Source organism: Triticum aestivum, chromosome 2D (assembly GCF_018294505.1).
Source record: "Triticum aestivum cultivar Chinese Spring chromosome 2D, IWGSC CS RefSeq v2.1, whole genome shotgun sequence".
In the NCBI taxonomy this organism is placed as follows: Eukaryota; Viridiplantae; Streptophyta; class Magnoliopsida; order Poales; family Poaceae; genus Triticum; species Triticum aestivum.
This window is the reverse complement of record NC_057799.1, coordinates 638,076,296-638,085,970: the sequence shown is the minus strand read 5'-3', so window position 1 is coordinate 638,085,970 and position 9,675 is coordinate 638,076,296.

The following is a 9,675-nucleotide window of genomic DNA, read 5'->3' as shown; positions in this document are numbered from 1 at the left end:
TCAAAGCACACACAGTAACAAAAGTGAACTCGGCTTACGTAGAGGCCGTAGAAAAACACCTTGGCTTACTCAAAAATCTTGGCATCAAATTTAAAAGTACCCGCTTTACATAGGGCTCTCGGCTACGTTTCTTGCCACATGGCCGTCGTCGGCGCGTTTAACGACTAGCGCGACACTCAGTCTCACGTTTGAGTTATGGATCGTGGCCACCCATGCGCCCGACCCCTTCGTCTTCAAATTTTGCACCCGATCAAGCTCGTCACTGCTACCGTTGCTGCCCTCTGCACCGATCAAGCTCGCATATCTATAGTGTTTTTTCTTTATTTAATATATAACTTTGGTATATGCATATGTGTGGATCCAGCCCGTTCCCGACCCCGACCCCGCTCCCCGCTCCTAGGGTTCCACCGCGGCGGCGGCCGGAGCCGCCAGCCCCTTCCCCCTCGCGTTCCCCTTCTCCTCCCCCACCCCCCTCCATTCCCCGTACCCCCGCGTTGCCTCCCCGAGCAAGGCAGCCGGGGGCCATTCCCTCGCGCCCCTCCAGCTCTCCCCCTCGTCCCTCCTTCCTCCCGCCGCCGTCAGCGTGCGCCGCCGGTCCCCGGCCGCGTGGTGCTGGCGGCAGTGGGATGCCTCTCCCCGCACGCGGCCTTCCCATTCTCGGGCGGTGATGGCCGGCGGCGGTGCGCCTCGGCCGCCTTCGGTGCTGCCCGTCGGTGGTGATGTCGCGGGCCGTGGTGGTGCTCGACACGGCGGTGCGGCCGTTGGCCGTGGGGCGGCGCGGTGGCGCTGGGCCTGGCGGCGCCCGCCCAGCCCAGGTCTGGGCCATTTTGGGCCTCATCCAGGTTGGGCGGACCGGTGGCTCGGCGTTCGGCGGCGTTGTTCCCTGGTGGTGGCGTGGGGGCGGCGTTCTCGGGCGGTGTGGGCTTCGTCGATCGGCGCGCTGCAGCGTGGTGACAGGACTGTCCGGGCCCAAGTGGACTCGGCCGGGCATTCGGTGCCAAGCAAGTCCTTCTGGCCGTGTCCGGTCGGCCCCGTTGAGGCGGTGGAGGTTGTCCCCTCCTTCCGGTGGCGTTGTGGTCGCTCCCGTGGCCGTTGTTCCCTTTCCATCTCCAGGTCTCGTGTTGGCAGCTCCAATGAGGCGGCGAGGGTTGACCGGTAATCGTGGGGGCACACGCTGGTGGGCGGATGTTGGGGTGATGCATGTCGAAATGCCAGGGGTGGTGGTGGTCGTGGATCGGGAAAAATCCATGTCGGCTTGTCCGGCACCGACGCGGTGACGCCTGCAGGCGCCATCGGCCCCTCCTGAGGGGCGTCGGGTGTAATTCCCCACTATCCCCCGTGTACTGGGGGAAACCCTAGAACTTGTTCGGGCAACAACGGCGACGCCGTCTCATCCCTTCTTGAAGGTGTTGCTTAGTGCACGCCGCTTCGGGATGCTTGGAGCGTGGTGGTACTTCTTCAGAGGGTGCAGCGGTTGTCGGGCTTCCTTTCTCCATTGATCTGCCGATGTCGGCATTTATTTATCTTCTTTTTTCTTCTTGTTTTTTTCTTTTGGGCTTTGCTGTGTAATGGCCCAGCAAACTAGATGTATCGGTCATCTGCTTTATATATAAAGCGGGGGGAAACCCTTTATCGCAACATATGCGTGGATCCAGCTATATATAGGGTTGATATAGTTCAACAATCTTAACATTTGTTTTATGATAGATGATTGATATAGTTTGTGATAAAAAAATATTGAAAAACTATAGGGTTGGGAGTGAGGCACAAATAGATCATGGAAGAATTGAGACAGTTGGGAGTGGTGGTTGCCGTTTGAGAGAAAGGAGGAGAACGAGAGGGCATGGTTCGGGTGGGGGAGGTGTTGGAGGGCGGTGAGATGAGAGATTGTTTGCAATTTATACAAGTTCATAGTTTTCTGCTCATGTTGATACGTTCCTGTGTAGAGTTCATATGCTACTGCTGTTATATCGGTAAATGGTTCTGCTTAGTAATGATCTCTAGCTTGAACGTGTTTGGGGTTTAGGTTAGGACTAGGGTGAAATGGTGTCGAGTTGTCTTCTAGGTTAGGGGTTTAGGGGCCACACATACGTCAGCATTGATATTCGATATTTGTGTGTAATTTCAGTCCGAAGGTGCTCCCTTTGTAAGAGATATTCTCAGAGGAAGGATACCGACCGTTGTCGTAGGGGGTCGGTCCTTCTCGTTCTCCCGCTCTGAGCCCTTGGTAAAGTAGGGGAGAAGGAGAAGGACGACCATCATCGATGGTACAAATAACAAAGAGAGATGAGGGATGTTGTGAGAGGAATGATACCGGTTGTTGTCGTAGGGGGGCGTTGCTCCTCGTCCCTTTCTGTGAGACCTTGATAACGGGGGAAGGGACGGGAGTAATGACCATCATAGATAGGTTGAAGTACCTGGCAGGGAATGCCCTACCATATTAACCATCATTTGAGAGATAGGAGTTATTAAAGGGAGCATTGACGACTAAAAGTCAACCCACATGTTGAATAAGCGAGCCTTCTACTAAAGAGAGGAAGTGACAGGGTTGGGCATTCATCATTTATTGTTAAATGTTGCAAAATCATGTTTGACACAGGGAATGTTGTCGCAGGGATTCGTGCAGGAGGATGGCGCCATGATCCCTTCAATGAGCAGGTTTTGTGGCGTTTGACTCCAGGAGTCGCACCGCTATGCCGCTAAGATCACCTGCGATTGATCGGCTGTGGCTCGACACGTTGTATACCCCCGAACTGCGCGTACGATGTGGTGACTTGCATGTATGGTCGGGGCCCGACTAACCTCAACTTCCCTGAAGATGCCAAGCATGCGGGGTTCCTTGCCTCTACTTACCGGATGTATTCCCATAAAAAGGAGAAGGCGCACGATATGTCAAGGATGGATGAGGTCGCCATGGCTAAGTACGTCAAGGCCAATCCGCACCTCATGGCGGCGGAGCTTGAATTCTGGGCCAATAAGCAGAAGGAGCAGAGGATGAAAGAGGACGCTGAGATGGATGCCCTAATTCCACGCGGGTTGACAAGACCTTTGATGAGCTCGATGGGGAGGGTTACTTTGTCGATGATGATGCGGAGGTCGTGCAGCTAGCTACCCGCAATAATGTTGAGGAAGGCCCCTCCGTCGGACCTCCAGAGGTGATCGACCTCATCTCCAAGGACGAGCTTGAAGCGGACCCAGAAACCATCAAGCTCCTTAGGCCTTATGGTGTATTTTGATCTATTAGAGTAGTCAGTCCATAGTAGTGCCAGTCTATCGTAGTATTGTTAATTTATGTAATGTTGTTCTATGTAATAGTGATGATCTATGTATTGCACATTTTTGTCTTTGTATTGTTGAACAATGTAGTCGTTTAATTGTGTAGTAGTGTGGAAACGATTATGGTTATGGTGAAATGGTCTCGAGTCTTTGAAGACGAGCCTTCTAGGTTTAGGGTTTAATTTCATTCCAATGGACTCCCTTTGAGATAGATCGATGTTCTTGGAGGAAGGATCCTGACTGTTTGTAGTAGGGGGTCGCTGTTGTACTTCTCCTCTTGCGAGACACTAGTAAAGCAGGAGGGGAAGTACAACAACGACCATCACCAACAACCGAAGTACCAGTGAAGGAGTGTCCATGCCACCACTTGAGAGAGAAGACTTGTTGAAGGGAGACTCGGCAGACCAAAAGTCAACCCACATGCCCAATAAAAGAGCCTTCTAGGTTAAATTATGCTTTGTTGTTTGATACATAGGTTATATTTCCTTCCTAACACATTTTTTTCATTATTGAATTATTTGGTGTTACCGACGACCTCGTAAATATGTTGTCACCCGATGATTCCACTCCTTTTAGGATTGACTCCCTAGGAGAGGAGGAGGATGTGGACCGCATCACGCATGTTGTGTATATTCATTTTCATTATCCCAAGCTTGGTGTATATTCATTTTATTTCCGTTTGTTTCTGTATATACCTAGTGTCAAATCCTCACCCATTTGGATTCTTGTTCAGTTGCACATGTTTGGCTCTAGTTACTTTGATATACTGTAAAAGGTATGTACTTATATAATTGCCTATGATGTGCCCATGTAGACTATTCCAAGCTAGGTGTGGCTGGACGGCGGTGGGAAGCAGTCGTGACAATGGCCGATTGAGGAGATAAAGATACTGAGGAGCAAAAGAGGTGGCCATCAATTGGTTGGAGTGCACGTGAACACCGATGGGGTGAAGGAGATCATTGGTGCGGGAATAGAGGCTAACGTGGAGGCCGTCTTCCACATCCCAGCTTGGAAGGGGACGAGACTTTTGAGCTGAAGTGGCTATTGGACATGCAAAAGTCGTGCTGGAAGAAAGGTGTGTCCATGCTAGGCGGGATTGATTTATTAGGTTTTCTCGTCATGGCCTTCGGCAACCTGCGGGAGCACACATCTATGTTCTTTAGTCTGTTCAGGCACAACCACAAATACAAAATCCTCATATGCACTTACCTCACAAGATACAATTACAACATAGCTCCCCTAATTCAGATGGATTTTAAAAAGGAACACAGTATGTTCCATTACATTATATGGTTGGACAAATCGCCAACAACAACATCTTTCACAAAGTCCGGAACCTAGCCAAGCCAGATCTCACACAAACTATGTCCCAGTTTAGCACTGGCAGAGCTAGACGGAATTTCTTTGGTGGGGGGGGGGAGGCAAAAGATGAATGTATGGTGGGGCCAAAGACTAACCTTTTCCCAGCCTAAACCCGCCTAAGTTTTTTCCTTCACGATTTGGTCAAAGGCTAGGGAGCAATGCCCCCCCCATGAGCTTCGTCTCCGAAGTTTAGAACCACTAGATGATACCCCGCATGTTGTAGCAGAATGTTTTGCAATATATTTCAATGCGATTTGATTGCATGGAACATGAATATTTGAGGTAACAATATGATAAGTGAAACTAAAAATACATGTAATTTATTGTGTTTTATTATTGGATAGTTGTAAATTATGTAGCATGGTAGAATGGAAATTCTAGTGAATGTTTGCATGTTGAGGTGATTTTTTCCTATGCATCGTTGAATAGTTTGATGTACTGTAACAGGTCTCTACTTATATAATTGCCTATGATGTGCGCATGCAGACTGTTTCAAGAAAGATGTCGCTAGAGGGCGACGGGGAGCAATTGCTACAATGGCCGATTGAGGTGATAGAGACACTAAGGAGCAAAAGAGTCGGTCTTCAGTTGGTTGGAGTGCACGTGAACACCGGTGGGGTGAACAAGATCACTTGCACGGGCGCACATGCTGACGTGGAGGTCGTATTCCACATCCCAGACTTGGAAAGGGCCGAGACCTTCAAGCCCAAGTGGTTGTTGGACCCGCAGAAGTTGTGCGGGGAGAAATGTGTTTTCGTGTCTTGCTAGGGTCGACCCATTCGGCTTGCTAGTCATGGCCTCCAGCAACCTGGAGGAGCTCATGTCTGTGGTTTTCAGGGTTTTAGACACAACCCAAGCACAAAATCCTCATGTGCACTTACCTTGCAGCTACAATTAGAGCCCAGTTTAGATGCATTTATTCTAAAGGAACATAGTGTGTTCCATTACATAGCATGCATGGCTGGACAAATCGCAAGCAATAATATATTTTACAAAATTCGGAACCTGGCCAAGCCAGATCTCATAGAAACTTGGTCCCAGTTTAGCACTGGCAGAGCTAGACGAAATTTATTGAGGGGGGGAAGGCACAAGATGAGTGTTTCATGGGGCCAATGTCTAATTTTCCCAACCTAAACCCTCCTAAATTGTTCCTTTACAATTTGGTCAGAGTCTAGGGGGCAATGCCCCCCCCACACAGTACACATAACTGCACCTAAGCAGTTTAGAACCACTAGATGCTACCACACATGTTGTTGTAGAATGTTTTGGAACCACTAGATGCTACCACACATTTGAAGTAACAATATGAGAACTAAAACTAAAAATACATGTAATTTATTGTGTTTGATTATTGGATGGTTGGAAAATATGTAGCGTAATATAATGGAAGTTCTAGAGGATGTTTGCTTGTTGAAGTGATTTTTATTCCTATGCATGGTTGGATAGTTGTGGGTAATGGAGTCAAATCCAGCAGATCTCGGGTTGGGGTCCCGAATAGGTAGTCTTGGTGCGATGGTAATAGGTGATGACCCACAAGTATAGGGGATCAATCGTAGTCCTTTTGATAATAAGAGTGTCGAACCCAACGAGGAGCAGAAGGAAATGACAAGTGGTTTTCAGCAAGGTAATTTTCTGCAAGCACTAAAATTGTCGGTAGCAGATAGTTTGATAGCAAGATATTTTGTAATAAGAAAGTAATGGTAACGGTAAGTAAGGTGCAGAAAGGTGGCCCAATCCTTTTGTGGCAAAGGACATGCCCAAAACAATTTCTTATAATAGGCAAAGTGTTCTTGAGGTTACACGGGAATTTCATCTAGTCACTTTCATCATGTTGGTTTGATTTATGTTCGCTACTTCGATAATTTGATATGTGGGTGGACCGGTGCTTAGGTGCTATTCTTACTTGAACAAACCTCCTACTTATGATTAACCCTCTCACAAGCATCCGCAACTACGAGAAAAGTATTAAGATAAAATCTAACCATAGCATTAAACATTTGGATCCAAATCGGTCTCCTATGAAATAGCGCATAAACTAGGGTTTAAGCTTCTGTCACTCTAGCAACCCATCATCTAATAACTACTCCACAATGCATTCCCTTAGGCCCAAATATGGTGAAGTGCCATGTAGTCGACGTTCACATGACACCACTAAGGGAATCACATCATACATATCATCAAAATATCGAACACATATCAAGTTCACACAATTACATGCAACAAGATTTCTCATGTGACCTCAAGAACAAAAGTAACTACTCACAAATGATAATCATGCTCAAGATCAGAGGGGTATTAAATAGCATAATGGATCTGAACATATAATCTTCCACCAAATCAACCATATAATAATCAACTACAAGATGTAATCAACACTACTAGCCACCCACAAGCACCAATCTAAGGTTCCGGTACAAAGATTGAACACAACAGATGAACTAGGATTTGAGAGGAGATGGCGTTGTTGAAGATGTTGATGGAGATTGCCCTCCCAAAGATGGGAGAGTTCTTGGTGATGACGATGACGATGATTTCCCCCTCCGGGTGGGAAGTTCCCCCGGCGGAATCGCTCTGCCGGAGGGCAAAAGTGCTCCTGCCCGTTCCGCCTCGAGACGGCGGCGCTTCGTCCCGAAAGTCCTCCCCATGTTTTTTCTAGGTCAAAATGGCTTATATACCAGAAGAGGGGCACTAGAGGTGGGCCGAGGAGGGCACAACCCACCAGGGCGCTCCTGGGGGCCTGGCGCGCCAAGGTGGGTTGTGCCCACCTGCTAGGCCTCCTCCGGAGATTATAGTTTCTCATGCCATGCTTAAGTAACTACGAGTGGATAATGATTTATCTTGGATGTCAACATTGCGTTAACATGATTGCGATGTAGTATGATGATATGGTATCCTCCTCTGAATGTTTCGAGTGCCTTGACTTGGCATATGTTCATGCATGCAGTTGAATCAAATCAACATAGCCTCTATGATATTTATGTTCATGGTGTTCATATCCTACTCATGCTAGTATCCAATGTTCATTATGCATAATGCATGTTCATGACCGTTTTTGCTCTCTAGCTGGACACTTCCCAACCTATTTGCTACCCTTCGCCTGTACTAAGCGGAAATACTGCTTGTGCATCAAAATCCTAAAACCCAAGTTATTCCAGATGAGTCCACCATATCTACCTATATGCGGCATTACCCTGCCGTTTTAAGTAAATTTGCATGTGCCACCTCCAAAAACTTCAAATAAACACCCGTTTTTTTGTGCCTAGATTGTTCATAGAGTGACATGATGTAGTCGGTATCTTCCATGCTAAGCGGCTTATTCTCATGATCAGTGTTTATTCACTCGTCCATGCACGAGAGGGGCGGTAATAGGGATTCCCGGTCCCGAAATCAAAATTGCAAATAATTAAACAAAAATCCCCCAGGAATGATGTTGGTATGGATGGTATCCGTGGATGCGGCTAGCCGTGGAGTGTGTTTGTTGGTGGAGGGGGAGTAAAATTTTACTTTTATCGCTTGGGAACCACCACTAATGTGTTTAGCATGGAACATATCGACAACTAATGGTCGCAAAGTAAACGGGAAGGGTGCATTTCTAAAAATTTCATTTACCTATGTTTTAAAAACTGAGCTCTGGCACCGCTTCAAATCCCTGCTTCCCTCTACGAAGGAACTATCTATTTAGTTTTATGTTGAGTCATCACCTTCTCAAATAAGCGCCAGATTCGAAGAGCACTATTGTCATCCTCATGCATTGTATATAGTTAATGTTGGATGCATCATGACTGGATCTTTTCTACCATGAATTACAATGTTTAGTCGATGCTTGAACTTTGGAGGTGCTCTGCATTTATGTTCTGCGGTCTCAGAAAGGGCTAGCGAGATACCATTATTGTAATATTATATCATGATTGTTTTGACAAGGTGTTGTCATTTGAGATACTTTATTATTGCTCGCTAGTTGATTATGTCATTGATATGAGTTAATATAATTCTTAAGAGTTATTGTTGACATGGTTAGTTATAACCTTTGCTTAAAACCTGGGTGCTACTTAAGCTTATTTATGTAAACAAGAGCAAAAGAGTTCGTAAAAGTTTTTCTTTTCCACTTTTAGTTTATCAACTGAATTACTTGAGGACAAGCAAAGGTTTAAGCTTGGGAAGTTGATACATCTCCATCATACACTACTGGAATCAGCTTCTTTGTCGTCCGCCATGGCAGACGGCAAAGGCACAGATCCCGGACGGCAAAGGCCTTTGCCGTCAGCCAGCAGACGGCAAAACGTCCGGCTGAACGAGCGACGGCAAATGGCACTTTGCCGTCTGCTGGCGGACGGCAAAGGTCATGGCTCTTTGCCGTCTGCTGGCAGACAGCAAAGACAGGCTCTTTGCCGTCTGCTGGCGGACGGCAAAGACTGGATCTTTGCCGTCTGCCAGCAGATGGCAAAGAGGCCCCTTTGCCATCTGCTGGCAGACGGCAAAGACTGCAGGCTCTATGGCAAAGAGACCAAATAGGCATTAATTCTGTATCTTCTTATATCCATTCATTTTCACATAAAATCAAACACACACACACACACACACACACACACACATATATATATATATATATATATATATATATATATATATGTATATATATATGACCAATATAGGATATCCAACACATGTTACCAATAGTAGCATCAATATACATAGTTTCATCCATACATATACATAGTTTCATCAATATTACACAGTTTCATCCATAGGTAGCAAGTTTGACAACCACAACTAGCAGTACATGATCGAAACAAATCATGCGAAAATTAGTCTAGATATCAAAAAAATTGCAAAGATAATAGCTAGTAGCACTGTCCAGAAGCATGTGTATGTGTGACAACAGAAGCAGCCATTTTAGAAAAATTAAACCAATCCAAAATGTTAATCAATTAAGCAGCTTTCTGGTTCGCACAACATATAGGAGGGTAGTGGTCTACTATGTTTAGAACTAGAGCCCCACAGACATGCATGTATCTAAATTTAGAAACAAGATTACCT